Source organism: Pteropus alecto, unplaced genomic scaffold (assembly GCF_000325575.1).
Source record: "Pteropus alecto unplaced genomic scaffold, ASM32557v1 scaffold312, whole genome shotgun sequence".
Lineage (NCBI taxonomy): Eukaryota > Metazoa > Chordata > Mammalia > Chiroptera > Pteropodidae > Pteropus > Pteropus alecto.
In genome coordinates, this window is record NW_006433948.1 from 377,540 (window position 1) to 393,169 (window position 15,630).

Here is a 15,630-nt window from a genome sequence, read left to right on the forward strand (position 1 = left end):
GGAAAGAGTCGTAGAAAGAGCTTCAGGTCAGGCTGACTTGAGTTCAGATATTGACTGTGTTGCTTACTAGCTGTCTTCCCTTAAGCAAGTCCTTTTAGAACTTGAAAACTTAGTTTCTTCATCAGTGAAATGTGGAAGTAGCCTGTAAGCTCACAGGGTTTTGAGGTGGAACCCCATGAGATTGTCAGGCACAGGGGCTGGCATGGGGCTGTGCTCAGGGTCTGTGGATTGTGCTTTTTGATAATCTGTTATCAAGGACATTTGTGACCCAGGGCAGGGAGTGCTGGTGGCTGCATGAGTAGTCTTCAAGAGTAAGCACTCGCCAGGGAACAAAGAGACAGAAAGCAACAAGTGGGGCAGGGGCTGAAAGTTAGAAGTGGAGACGTAGCTGGCAAAGCGAGATTCCAGCCAGGTCTGGACCAGAGAAAAGCCTTGCAGCAATGGAAGGCTAAGTGCTGAGACAGGTGAAAGATGTGAGTTTAGAAGTCCGAGACCTGAGTTATGGACCCCACTCTGAGTCTCAGCATCATCATCCATAAAATATGGCATGAGCATGTGGTGGTGGTAGAAGGGAGTCACCGAAACAGAAAACCTCTAATGTTCCTCTGGCCTTGCAGCTAACCCAGTCTGTGACCCCTGATATTAGCTGTCCCCATGACCCTTAGTACCCAGTCCTACCATCAGGGCCTAGCTCCTTTTTATCTGAGTAGACTCTCCTCCCTAACCTTCTTAGATCTTGGTTTTTTAGTCCTCATGAAGCACCCCGACCATTTCATTCTTGTGCAAATGCTCTGTGCCCTCGCAGTCTCACCTTAAAAACCATATCCCTCACTAATGCTTGTCTGACCCACTAGGCAAAAGTAGCAGCCTCTATATTTTTCTTGACAGCTGCTTTGTTAAGGGAAGACAGTTGGCACGTGACAGATGCATAGAGCTTAAAGTTAGACAGAGCAGAACGTAGTAGGTAAGTCACTTCATCTCCAAGGGTCTGTCTTCCCGATGGTAAAAGAGGGCTGCTGGTGTCTATTTTGCTAGGGCTGTTGTAACAATTAAATGAGAGAATAGTCAGCACTTTGCAATCTGTGAAGGGCAATAAACATAGGAGAAATTAGCAAATAAACTTTTATTCCACTTTGCTTTGAACTCTAGGGAGCAATTACTTGTCTGCCATGTTTTAGAATCTGATATTGAGCTGTCTCCCTTTGCAGATTTTCACCTCCTGAAGGGTCCAGACTGTGTCTTAGCTATGTCAAGATCTTTACTCTCTAGGGTAGCACTGGCTACAGAGCAGACACGAAGTCAGCCTGCAACAGTACATTTAACCCATACAGAGCTGAACCCTCAGCAACAATAATATGATTGTCACTTAATTCAGTCCAAGGGAAAAAAACCTGGTTTCTGCACAGAACCTACTGATGCTGCTAACTCCACCTTGGCTTCCAGGAAGCGCAAGATACAGCAATTGATTATATTTGTCACAATGGCCTGGTTCACCTTCTCCTTGGTTTTCATTTTCTTTTTTTATTCGCAACACACCATGGATTGCAGGTGTTTTTGCATGGAAGGTGCAGCGAATACTTTGAGGAACTGCACAGTAATTATATGCCTGGGCACTAGGGTCGTACATACCTGGATTTATATCCTGCCTCTACTATTTACTGACTGGGTGGCTTTGACCAAATTGCTTCACTTCCTCAAACTTCATTTTATCCTGTAAAAGTAGGGTAATAATGTGGTGGCATAAAATTGAATGATGTAACACATGGTGTCCGGCACATCATTGGCACGCAGTAATCAGTCGATATACACATATACACATGTATGGCTTTTCTGCTTGTCTTTTCTCAAACTAAAGTCCCTAGGCCAAAGCTTATAAGCTAAGAATGGTTGTTCAATGTTTTAAGAAGAAGAAGGGAAGAATAAATCACCTGTTGCCTACAAAAACAAAAATATTTCTGGCCCTCTATAGAAAATGTTTGCCGACCACTGACCTGGAACGACAGCCATGGCCACCTTTGCCCGACAGAAAAAAACGTAGTGTAGGACTAGAATGAGGCTCTGGAGTTAAAAGGCTGGATTCTTGTGCTACAACACTTAACGTCTGCTCTACAGCCCAGAGTCGTTGTGCGGTCCAATGGATAAGCATGTCTTTTCCTCTTATTTGTTTATGTAAATGGATAAATGTCTAAAAATCTGGGTTCCTAATTCAAGGAATGCCTCGTTTACTCTTCCTTCATCAATCCCTTCTCTTCAGTTGAGCTATCCAAGGCTATATTATCTTCTACAGTGGGGCAGCCCATAGGGCCCCAATGAGAACTCAATACATACTTCCTTATTGCTTTGATTCAGAGTGAAGAAATGCCAGAAACATCTTTAAAGAGAGGCACCCTTCTTGTTTAGCTACGTTTTCCCCCAGGTCATATTTGTGAGACTAGAGAGTGGCTTGAACATCCTAGAAACCATCATCATATATGGCTTCAGTTAGATGCCATCCTTCCATTCTCTCTAACCCTGAGACACATGCAACACAAGCACTGTCCCCCCTGCATTTACACAAGGACACTGAAGCTCTGAGATGTTCCACTACAGTTACTGAGTGAAGCCCAGTCTGTTTATTCTGTTTTTTCTTTGCATCGTCTCTCAGTAAGTAGTTAAGAAATGCTTCTTGGGAAACTAGGTTGGGCAGGGGGAGACCATAAACCAAGAGTCCTATGGCCTCCATTCCCAGGGTTTATGTGAACTGGAGAACTTTGAGATATCCGGCCAAAGAGATGTTAGCCTGGTGGGAACAGGATTAACTGTTTTTCTCCCATGGAGGGGGCTGATGAGGATTTACGGATCCTCAAAATCCTGTCCATAAAGAATATAAGCTCCTCCTGTTTGATTTGAATAATCATCTCTGCTTTGTACTCTTCAAATAACTGTGCTGAGCCTTAAAATAAGATAATGAAAGTGAAATGGAATTGTGAACTCTAAAAAGCTATGCTAATGTGAGTGTCTGATTCTTGTATTCAGGGTAAGGCCCTGGCTTTAGGTGACACAATAGATGTGTGCTGGAGGCATGCTTGATTCCTCCATCTCCCCACCCCTAAGCCTAGTACTCCTACCATTATCTCCCCAGCAAACTCTGTAACTAATGGCCTCAGAGTCTTCAGTGACAGAAGAAAGAGGATGGGGTGGTCTGAGCAGGTAGCATAAGCATCTCACCGTTTTCCCAAGGGAAGATGGTCAGCCCAGCAAGCAGATTCCTTTGACCTTCTCACTTCCCCAATTTGCAAGTCTTCCATCTGCCTTACATCATGGATGTGAGCAGGAGGAGAACAAGCCTGTCCAGCAAGAGGAGGAAGCTTTCAGACTCTAACTGGTAAACCATCACTACCCTGCAGGTCCACTTGGCAAACACTCCCTGTTTCCTCTGGTCAGCTCATGGGTCACATCCCAGAGGTGACTGTGAGTTGACCCTATCCTCAGTGAGCTTCCAGTTTGGTGGGCATGCCCTCTTAGTTCAGCTGCAGCTTTAAAAGTGCACAGAGTATCTCAGTGCAGTGGAGGCAGTGTGATGGGACAGGGGAGAGAGACCTACAGGCACAGCAACCCCCATTCCCAGGGCACGTCCTGACCAAGACCCATACAGTTCGAGGCACCCATACCACTCACAGGCCTAGAAACCATCATCATCGTCATCATCATCATCATCATCATCCTTGTGCCAGTCACTGGACCAAGCATTTTCACATATTAACTGAATCCTTCCACCAATTCTATGAAAAGGTATATTATTACGCCAATTTTCCAAATAAGGAAACTAAGACATAAGGTAGTCCCTCAAGAAATGGCAAGGGAACTAATTCATCTTGATTCTATAAACACTGAGCACCCACTATGTGCTAAATGGTGTGCTGACACTGGGAATACAGAATACCATGGAAATACATCTTTTCAGTCCTGTGGGAGAGTAGAAAACCAAACCGTCAGTCAGACAGGCAGCCAGCAGTCATGTATACAGTTATACATACGCTGTCTACTATGTGCCAGGCACTATGTTAAGCACTGAGGTGAGATGATGAATAAAGCAAATGGATTGTCACAGCACACTGACAAGTGCCCCTCAGATATTTACAAGACCCTCTTTCCTACCTAAAGAGCTAGATCTCTCCCCATCCATCTCTCGGGCCCCAGGAAGCTCACAGTTAATTTTTTTCTTAGGGTTAAGTCAAGTTTGAGGGGCTTTCTGCCCACATGCAGGTCAGGGCATCCAGACCCAGAAGCCTCCCTCTTCACTCTCCCCTCTCTAGCAATAAGTACAATTTGTCTATCTGGTTTACTTAAAAACATTGTGCAAGATGCCTAAATAAAAAGGAAGGACTGGCATGTCACTGCAGCAACTGGCTCATTGTCTCCGTAGGGAGTACCTTCAGACAGCTCTAGCCCGGAAGTTTTGTCTGCAGCATTTTTTTATCCTTTCATTATATTCATATTTATTACGAGGGCATAAGCAATGTCTGAGAGTCTGTCTGCTCAGCACAGCAATGAGATTTTTAAAAATATATTCAGGACAATTTAAAAAAAATACTCTAACCCTCAGCGAGAATGTGTGTTTAAGTATATATACATAGGTATGTGGGTAAGGGAAGGAGTTATACGTGACTCTATGCAGGGAACTGTGTGTGTTCGTAAGCATGTGTGTGTGTGTGTGTGTGTGTGTGTGTGTGTGTGTGTGTGTGTGAACATGGGCTGGTGTAGATGTCTGGAAGATCTGCAAGTTTCTCAAAGTGCTGAGGCCCATAAAATTATTTTCCACTTCATAGAGAAAGATTCATGAGTGATTTTTGCTAGTTTAGATGATTGTCTTTATGGAAATTATTTTCTGATAAGTGAAATGATTATAATAAAAGTAATGACAATAACAATAATGAAAATAATTACTCCCAATATAATAGAATCTAGTGCTGTGGCAAACTCTTCACATATGGTACCTCATTCTGTTCTCAGAACAATTCTGTAAAGAAGCCATTATTTTACCTCTATTTTATAGATGAGAAAACTGAGGACCAGAGAGATTAAGTCATTTAGTCAACATGGTACAGCTCATAAGTGTCAGAGATAGGATTCCATGCCAGGTTCTGATGTCTAGGATCTCACTCATAACCACTACACTCTTCTAGATTAAAACCAAGCCACAATTCAATTGAGTGTAGCTTGAGCAGAGGAGTGTGTAGAAAGTGTTGCTTTCGGAAGATGGATTTCTAGAAAGAGGAGGCAGAACCTTTAGACTAATAATCTGTTTACTGCCCTGTTCTTGTGATCTGGCCAAGAGAAACGGAAGCAAATTGGGCTTTCTTGGGGCCCATCACCTCTCTTGTGGTCATGATCATCAGTTTGAGGAAATGCTGGAATGGGAGTAGGACACAGGGTCTGACTTTTTGGAAAATCCCAGATGAACTTGCTATGGTTATCTGGAGGCGGAATGCTAAATCGCTAAGTAATTTTAGGTCTCACTGCGGCTCTGCTTGTTAGATAAGCACATTATTTAATTTCTCTGAGGTTCTGGAAGCTAGATATTTCTTCTTATTTCTCTTTCCTAACTTCCACCCCACCCCCAACACACTCACAAAATTCAGGGCTGAAAGACATCAAAAGAAGTATAACAGGGCAGGGTGTAGGTTCCTTTTTTATTTTTAATAATAAGTCATAAACAAAGAGACATATAACAAAAAAAGTGAATTATTCTCATCAAATCCCTTGCCATTCTATTTTCAGGAGGTAACTGATCAGGTGTAATTCCTTCCACATCTTTCTCCATGTTCTTACAAACTTATTTAAACAAATGTATACATATGTAGAGGTTCCCCCTCCAGACAAAAGGGATTATAGTATGCAAATGTTTTCACAAACATCATCTCATTTCATTTTCGGATGAAAAAAAAAAAACTCGCTTTGTTCATTTAACATTTAAAAGATCATGGAATTTACTATAGGTCAATAATGATTGGACAAAGATTAATAGACTCAACTATGTGAAAAAATCGTCTGGATTGAAAAAAATTAAGTCTTCTAAGGACACTAACCCATTATCTGCCATATGAGCTGTAATATTCCCAGTTTATTCTTTGTCTTTTGATTTTGATTCTCCCATCTTTAGTCAGAGAAAATATTTGCACAATCTTGGAGTGGAGGAGACCTTCTTAAACTACACACAAAACTCAGATGCTACGAGGGAAAAAGATAAGCATGTTTGACTACATTGAAGAAAAAAAGTTAAGGCTTTTAAAATGCCTTTCTCTGGGCAGAGGAAAGGCTTGGGCGTGGGAGCATATTGAAGAAAGGCAGGATCTAAGCAAAGAAGCAGAAGTATCAGATTAGCATTCAAGTAGCTACAGGAAGGGCAATTTGACCTGAAGCTGGGGGTTGTATCTAGAACTAGCACGAAATGGAAGTACACCTGTCTGGGGAACAGTAGTGATAAAGTGTGACTCATTGTTTAAATCAGACTAAGGGGATGGAAGAACGACCTTAGACAGAGGAATTGAAGTCTTTACCTAATAGACTGAAGTATTGACAGTCATGGGAGAGCGGGTAGGGGATCCAGCCAGTCAGATGGTCTTGATGCCACACCCTTCTGGCATAACTGCTTACTGTCTGAGGGTTTCCTCTAACTGTGGTCAGGGGCTTTACAATCCTAAGTGCCTCATGGAATTCGTCAAAGCCTTCTGCCCTCATCCCTGTCTCAGGTTCCTGGGCCCGATGATCTTGATCCAGGTGATTTTTATGATCACTCTGGCAGTTCAACAAGCAGAAGCTTTTGGACCATTACAATGAGGTTGTCAAATGAGTATCTGGCACTCACTGGCTATGTGGCCTTGGCAAGTCATTTTCTTCTCTGAGTTTCGGTTTCCTCATTTGAAAAATAAAGGTTCATACTGCCTTTGAAGGTATTTCAAGAAAGAAGAAATCAGATGACTAGTGTAAATGAAAGGGCTTCAGGAAATGTAGGGGCCAATCCAAATATAGGTGATTACTATGATGCCAGCTTAAGCAGATAAATACCATGAAGTAAGAGAGGTATGCCAACCGGTAGGAGCTTTCTCTTACCTGTGGCATGTGCAGACTGTTTTGGGTGGGTGAGCATGTAGCTGGGCGAGTTCAGAGAAGATCTTGAAGCTTCCAGAGCCTACCTGCTGCTAGCATCACCATGGACCTCCAGCCACATGATTAATGGGGTAGATGTCACAGTGTGATGTGACATCAGTGACGTGATGTGTAGTGTTTATTCGATATCGTCAGACAATTATTAATTCAGTTCGGAAAGCCAAGCGGAAAGTGTATTGTGTTAGCATCACTGATGCTGAGGAAAAGACTGACCCCTGGCACTCCCAGAGATCCAGAGAGATACTGTCCAGAAAGTCCAAGCTCTGAGGGCAGATGGACAGCTGAGCCCATGGGGAGCAGAACTATGTAACACACCGCCTTAGAGCTGGCCGACGGTGTAAGAATAAGTGGCCTGAATGGGGATAAAACAAAGAGATCATTAGTCCTCACCTCTGAGCGGATTCTGGAACTAGACTTCCCGGGCAAGAACCCTGGCTCTGCTAGTCAGTGTCTGTGAGATGTTGGACAAGTCACTCGATCTCTATGGGCATCAGTAATAGTACTTACCTTACAGGGCTCTTTTGAGTATCAAATCAATTACTATTTGTAAAGTGCTTAGAATAGTGGTTAGTGCATAGTAAGTGTTATATAAATGTTAAATTAAAAAAATAATTTTCTTAGTCGACATTTAAGATTTTTTTCTTAATCAGGCCTCTATTTATCTCTCCAGTCTAATTTCTTACTGTTTCCCCTTAAAATTGCATCCCCCAAGAATGAAATAACAGCAGCATTGTCAAATCATACCAGGCGATCATATGTCTCTGTGCCTTAGTCTTAGCCTTGGCCTTGAATGCCCTTCCTGTCTGGCTCATTAAGAAAATTCTTCTTCTGACTACTTCTAGTCAAGATGGCAAAGTAGGTAGACACTGTGCTCACCTCCTCCCATGACCACATCAGAATTACAACTAAACCACAGAATGACCATCACTGAAAACTGCCTGAAGATTAGCCGAGCAGATCCTGGAACTAAGGACACAGAAGAGGCCACGTCGAGACCGTGGCAGCTTAACAGCATGGCAAATGAAGAGGAGGGGGCTTTGCCCTGTTCTCTGGCTTGGGATCCAGAGATGCTCTGGTAAAACAAGTATAAAATGAATGACCAGATGTTGTCCCTTTTGGTGCTCATCTCTTCTATCCTTGGCGTCATCCAGTTCCTCATCTTTGACTTGAACTAGGTTATGTCCATTGACTACGAGGACAAATTCCACATCTACATAAACACCAATTCTGGGGTAGTCTCTTAGGTCATGATCCACAAGAAGAACAGTGGTGTTGGCCTATCCACCATCGCCATCAAAACCAGCTCTTTACTCCTTTATTGTGTTCACATGTACAACCACGTGGGATCATCGTGCCATGCCATGTGGAGCCTCGCCTATGAGCTCAGCGGCTTCTCCTCCTGACAACAGCAGGACTGTCAAAGAGCACTTTAGGGAGCCGTGACCTGCACATGATCTTCCAAATATCCTGCATGCTCCTGTGCCTCTTCTTTCTGCCCTTTTTTATCATGTATACATACACTCTTTAAGGGCCCCAAAACTTTCAGCAAATGTCGCCATGGGCACTCCTCTATCAGTAAACTCGATGTGTGTCCCCTGTCGGGCTGGAACATTGTACTGCAAGTTAAATTGAACTATGCCAGGAAGGAGACAGAGAGGACAGTGATCCCCAACAGTGGAGCCCCCTTTCCCCAACTGCCTTCTGTTGATTATGCTTGCCTTTTGGGGTTCTTGAGTTTTACGCACTTAAGAGTGATTCTTGGGGGATGGAGGGTTGCATGAATCAATTATTGTACATGTGTGTGTTTGTGACTTGTTTTAGCATCTTTTGTGCTAAAAAAATTTCTTCTTTTTTCAAAAGCCATCTCCGGCATCACCTCCTCCAGGAAGGCTTTTGTAACTACTGCCACCTTGTTTTTCCACCCCCTAGACTTAGGTGTTCACTTATTTTTACAATTGCTGGACTTTGGACACATTTCTGTAGTGCTGGTTCACATTTTGTACTTCAGTATTTGTTTATGGGACTCTTTGCCACAGGTAGACCACGAGATCTCAAATGCAGAGACCATAATCTTATTCATCAGTCTCTTCTCAGCCCTGAGTCCAAAGCTTGGTACATGGTTGTTGAACCAAGAATGTTGGCTGACAAGCATTGAAGGCAAAGCATTTTTCATAACTACTGATTTTGTGCCATTCTTGCAACAACCAGGTGTAAGAGAGATTATTATTAGTCCCATGTTCAGGATGAGGTTTTTGAGGTTGAGAGAGGTTAAAGGTATATCAAGGTCTCAACCAGTTAATGAATAACAGAGCTGGGACTTAATTCCAGGCTTTTTAAAACATAGTGCTCTTTCCACAGCAATGTTTTTGTTGTCTGCCTGATTTTATAGTGGCGATAATGGTTAACACTTATTGACTGCTTGCTATGTTCAAAGCATTAGGCCGAGCCCATAAAACAGATCGTCTCATTTAATCTTCTCGACAATCCTACAAGGCTTGTCCCATCATGATATTCATTTACAAATGAGGACATCGAGGCATAGAGAGGTGACACAAGTTGCTCAAACTCACACAGAATTTGAACGTGCTGTAAATTTATGGCAAAAAGAGGTAAACATCGACTAATTGTTAATTGAGACTTACAAAAGTCACTTTTTCAAGAATCTACTACCAGCAAATAGGGTTTTGAATCCAGATTCTACTACCTCTGAAGATCTTCTCTTTCCATCGCAACATGTAACTGTGTTAGTGGCCAAAACAGAACTGTCTTGGGGTGGGGGGCGTAGTTCTGGGAAGTTGGGAATTAAGTTACTCAGCCTGGGATACAGGGAGCATGGCTCCTCACGGTATAGAATTCTGAAAGGATGTAAGAGAAGAGAGGTAAGTTAAAGTTCATGCCCTGTCTTCTGTCCTCAGAAATTTATGATGATCACATGTTACCTACCTTGACGAGAAAAGAGAGACAGACACAAGGACAGTGGGACTTGGGGTAAATCCATTCCCGAAATGAGGCCCCAGGTGAGCAAGCTCTGAGCAGGGCAGTGTTTTCATGTTCTGCTTCCCCCGTGATAACCTCCTTAGGCAAATATTTATTTAATAGGAAAGGATGAGGGGGGTTATCATTTAGATTTCATTTATTTGCCGCAGTCATTGAAAGCTAGCCATCTTCGGAACGGCAATGATAAATAAAAATTATTATCTGATCTCCTACATTTATGGGCAATGATGTGCCAATTGCAGTTGCCTTCGGGTATCCAAGAGCAATGCCTAAACACAGGAAGGGCGCAAGATAAAGAGCAGAATTTAGGAGCTTCCTGGTTAGGAGATAACTTGCTAAGCAGGCAGAGGGACCCCTATTCGCTCACTGGCCCTGTAGGATGGGGAAGAGAGGGTTTAGGTATTTGGCCAGGCAGTGCATGGAGAACTGGAGGTGGCTCTTAGCACCTGTTTCCAAATAGACCACAGGTTCATGCAGAGCGATGGATTTGCAATCCGAAGCCCCAGATGTCCCTCACACCTGTGCCATTACTTAGGTGATCTTGAGCAAGTCCTTTTACTATTCTGAATCTTACCTTTGCTGTTTGTACAATGAGAATGAAACCTCTCTAGTGGGCTTCTGGGCGGAGGGGTAGTACAGACTGTCTGAGGTGTGGACAGACTCTGGAGAGGTGGTAGGGACAGCAGATCACGGACCCATCCCTACAGGTCTCCCCAACGTTCATTGTCCATCAAAGGCTTTTGGGTTTGCATTTAAATGGATTTTATTTTGTGTCGACAAACATTTCTTGAACATTTACTATGTAGGATGTCATGCTAGGTGCTATGAGAGATGGAAAGAAGGTCTTTCCCAGAAATATGGATGGGCATCTGAGAGATGACTAGAGCTACAGGCACTGGGCAGAAGGCCGGGGGAAAGTGGACCTCTGTCTCCAAGGCAGCCTGGCACTGGGTCTCACCTGGGTGATTGCTTCAGTCCTGCTAGCGCTGCTTCCTGCTAGCATTGTCCCCTCCCTAAGGACCCCGTGTATGGTCAGAAGATACATCGAGTCCAAATTCTTCTGCCTGGCATTCCAGGGACATCTCATTCTGGCCCCAGTGACCTTTTTTCTCACTGTTCCCTGCATCAACAGTCCATGATCCTCAGGCTTGCTTCCTTATGACAGGGGTCCCCACCCTCCAGTCCACGGACTGCTCTGGGTCCGTGGCCTGTTAGGAACTGGACCACACAGCAGAATCTAATGGCATTAGAATCTCATAGGAGCACCGGTCCCTGGTGCCACAAAGGTTGGGGACTGCTGCTATAGAAAACAGGTCAAAGGGGAGCTCTTCTGGGTGAAGTGGGGAACTGTCCCTTCCAGGGGACTTCTCTCACGCCCTGCGGAAAACTTCATTACATACAGTTTTAGAATAACTGTCTCAAAAGACCAATGGGCAATAGCATGTTAAAATTAAGACACAAACTTGATGACTGATGACTTTAGTGGTAAATGTCATAAGTCAGAGACTTGGAAGACCTGAGGGGGCAGTGGGACCATGGCTTGGGAGCCCAGCTCCAGGTTTTCCTTATAGTAGAGAACAGGACTTATAGTAAGCACTGACAGAGAGCAATAGGACAGTCTAGATTTTTTTTTTCTGCAAGGTCTCAGCTTGTCACACATCCTATTTCCAAAGACTCAGATCTGGGCCACCTTTGTGATGACCTGTGGTTTATAAGCTATGCTCCGGAGAGCCTTGGCGAAGCCACAGACCTGCGGGAACCAGAGAGCTAAACCCCAAATGCTTGGTGGGGAGCCCCGTCTGCCTAGGGAAGGCCAGGGCCCCAGGCTGCCCTCAGTGATGTCTGCCACTATTCTGTTTAAGGCCCTCCACTGTCAGGGGTAACAGATCCCCTTGTCTGAGAACCTGCCTCTCTCGCAGTCCATTTTCCACTGCTAGAAACTATTTCCAATAGTCATTGTACTGTTTTTTCCTGTGTCTGGCATCCAAAGAGTCAGATATTTTCTCCGAGGAAAAACACAAGCACATACATCAGTACTCATGTAAGACACCAGAATGGCTCTTTCAGGAGCTCATACAAGGCCTGCAGTTTACTTAGGTATCAGGACAGCCTGGATTTTTTTCCCCTGATAGTTTCTCAGCTTGTCACACATGCCATTTCCAACAACTCAGATCTGGGACACTTTTGCGATGACCTATGGTTTATAAACTATGCTATCTTTATTTGGGGTTACACAGAGGTGTCTTGGGAGACAGCTCTGCTATAAACATCACTCCAGGGGTTTTCAGTTTTAACAATAATAATTAACTAATCATCTTTGTTATAAGTGCTTTGTATTAACTTATTAAATCCCTACAACATCCCTATGCGATACATGCTTTTTAAAAATTTTTTAATTTTTTCAATTAAAGTCGATATTGAATATTATATTAGTTTTAGGTGTACAGCATAGTAATTAGATATTTATATAATTTATGAAGTGGTCCCCCCGATAAGTCTAGTCTTCACCTAGCACCATATTTAGTTATTACAATATTATTGACTATATTCCCTATGCTGTACTTTACATCCCTGTGATGGTTTTATAATTACTGATTTAAGATGTAGTACAGATATACAATGGAATATTACTCGGCCATAAAAAAGAATGAAATTTTTCCATCTGCAACAACATGGATGAACCTAGAGGGTATTTTGCTAGCGAAATAAGTCAGACAAAAAAAGAAATGCTATACAATTGCACTCATATGTGGAATCTAGAAAAAAAAACAAAAACAAAATAGAAAAAGAGTCACAGGTACAGAGAACAAACAGATGATTGCCGGATGGAAGGATGGTTCGAGGGCTGGAAAAGGTGAAGAGATAGGTGCTATTTTTACCCTATTTTTACATGAGACTGAGGCAGAGAGGTGTTAACTAACTTGCCAAGGTTAGACAGCTAAATAGTCACAGGACTAGGATTCAAAGCTAGGCATTCTGAACTCAGAGCCTGAGTTACTATTCATACATTGTACTCTCATGTCAGCTTCTTTCAAGTGAAGAAACTGAGGACTTGAGAAGCAAAGCAACCTGTTAGTAAGGTGCTTCGTCACCCACTATAGGACAGTCTCGGCCCCTCCTTGCTTCTCCACTATCTTCTGTGGCCCCAGCCAACAAGAGAAGCCAGATATTGGAGAGCCCAGTTGTCCAGGAGGTCAGTGCTTTGGACTCAAATCATTTCTTTGTTATTAAGTCTCTTCATGACCCTGGGGAGGAAGACTCTTCTCTCTTCATATATTCAGTTTCTCCAACTGTGAGCTGATGACTTAGAAGACTGCATCTCAGAGTTTCCATTCCAAGTCAGTACAAATTCTTTGTAGATTTTTTTACTTTAAAAAGCTCATTTGTATTTTTGTACTCCATCCCTTAACAAATATGTCTTTATTTCAATATCATTCTTCTAAATCTTCTAGTAAAGTCAATTGTCCAAGAGAGAGTGGCCTTATAGTCCATATACCTTCAGTGAAGTGATGAGGACCCCTGAGGGATGTGCATTCCAGTTTCTGAGCCAGTGATCTAAATCAGGGGTCGCCAATTCCCAGGCTGTGGACTGGTAAGGGTTCATGGCCTGTTAGGAACCAGGCCTCACAGGAGGAGGTGAGCAGGAGACGAGCAAGTGAAGTTTCACCTGTATTTGTAGCCATTCCCCAGAGCTAGCAACACTGCCTCAGCTCCACTTCAGATCATCAGGCATTAGATTTTACATGAGACTGAGGCAGAGAAGTGTTAACTAACTTGCCAAGGTTAGACAGCTAAATAGTCACAGGACTAGGGGTACCCGTCCCTGGTGCCAAAAAGGTTAGGGACTGCTGATGTACAAAATGTCTCTAAGGGCTCTCTGTTCTGACATTTTATGGTCTTAGAATTATTTCTTTAATGCAACAAAGCAAGTGCCCTGTCCTAAATACTGCTTAACCCAATGGTGCCAGGTTAAAAAAAGGGAGGGGGGTGGGAAGCAAGCAAGAAAGTGGGTAGAATGGCAAATGGGCTGAATGTATTTTCTGAACTATCTCAGACTTCTTACTCGTTTGTAAATAAGAGGCATCAGGGCAAACTCAAGGTGTGGCTTAGTGGGATGTCAGTTCCTGCTCCACTACAAACAGCTTTGTGAACTTTTTGGGCACAGGGTATTAATATATTTGGTATATTATTCGATGCCATTAAGGAAATCGATGTTAGGTATGAGAAAACAGTTCTAGTTGACTGTTAGTGTATGAAGAAATAATAATAGTAATAGATCTTTTACCAGTTGCATCAACAAATATTAACGATGACAGAATAGCGGGCCACCAAGATACCATCACGCAACTTTCAAACACTGTTACTGGGGAATTTTACTGGTGGTTTAATCAATAGCAACAATTAAATAATTGCCAGTTCTTGGCTCATTCACTTAATTTATTGACATCTTTTGACATTTCATAATTGTCAATCAATTATCAATATTTATTAAGCAACAGTAGTATATTCATAACTTTTTCATCTTGCTTGACTGAAATTCTATGCTTATTGAACAGTGACTCCCTATTTTCACACACCTCCATCCCCACCCCAGGCAAGCTCCATTCTACTTTCTGTTTCTATGGTTCTGACTACTTTAGATACTTTATATAAGTGGAGTCATACAGTGTTTTTCATTTGTGACTGGCTTATTTTGTCATCAAGGTTAGCATGTGACAGGATTTCATCCTTTTAAAAAGGCTGAATAATATTTGACTTTATATGTGTGTGTATATATCAAATTTTCTTTATCCATTCATCTGTTGATGAGCATTTAGATTTTTTTACCTCTTGGATATTGTGAATGATGCTGCAGTAAAATGCGTGCAAATGTCTCATGGAGAACCTATTTCCAATTCTTTTGGTTAAATACTCAGAAGTTGGATTGCTGGATCACATGGTAGTTCTATTTATAACTTTTTGAGGAATCTCTATATTGTTTTCCATAACAGCTGTACCATTTTATATTCCCACCAATAATGCACAAATATTCCAATTTACCTACATCCTCACCAACACTTGCTATTTCCTTTCTCTCTCTCTCTCTCTCTCAAGGTGTGGCTTAGTGAGATGTCAGTTCCTGCTCCACTACAAACAGCTCTAAGGTGTGTGACCTTTGAATCAGATCAGTTCTAAGATCATCCCATCCATCTACCTCTTTGAGTATATGAGGAAATTGAGGAACAGAGGTGGGAAGTCATTACCTGATATCACATAGCAAGTAAGCAGTGACATTTGGACTAGAACCATAGCACCATTTTAAACCTAGAGAGTTATACGAGTCACACCAAATTCCTGGGCTTCTGTTTTCATTTCTAACATGGAAATAAAAGTCATTGCTCTATCTCTGAGTTGTACGCTGATCTGATGAGGCAAAGACGGTGATAGTTCTTTGGATTGTTCATTTATTGTTGTCAGGGAAGTGGGGGAAGAGGGTATCAGGGC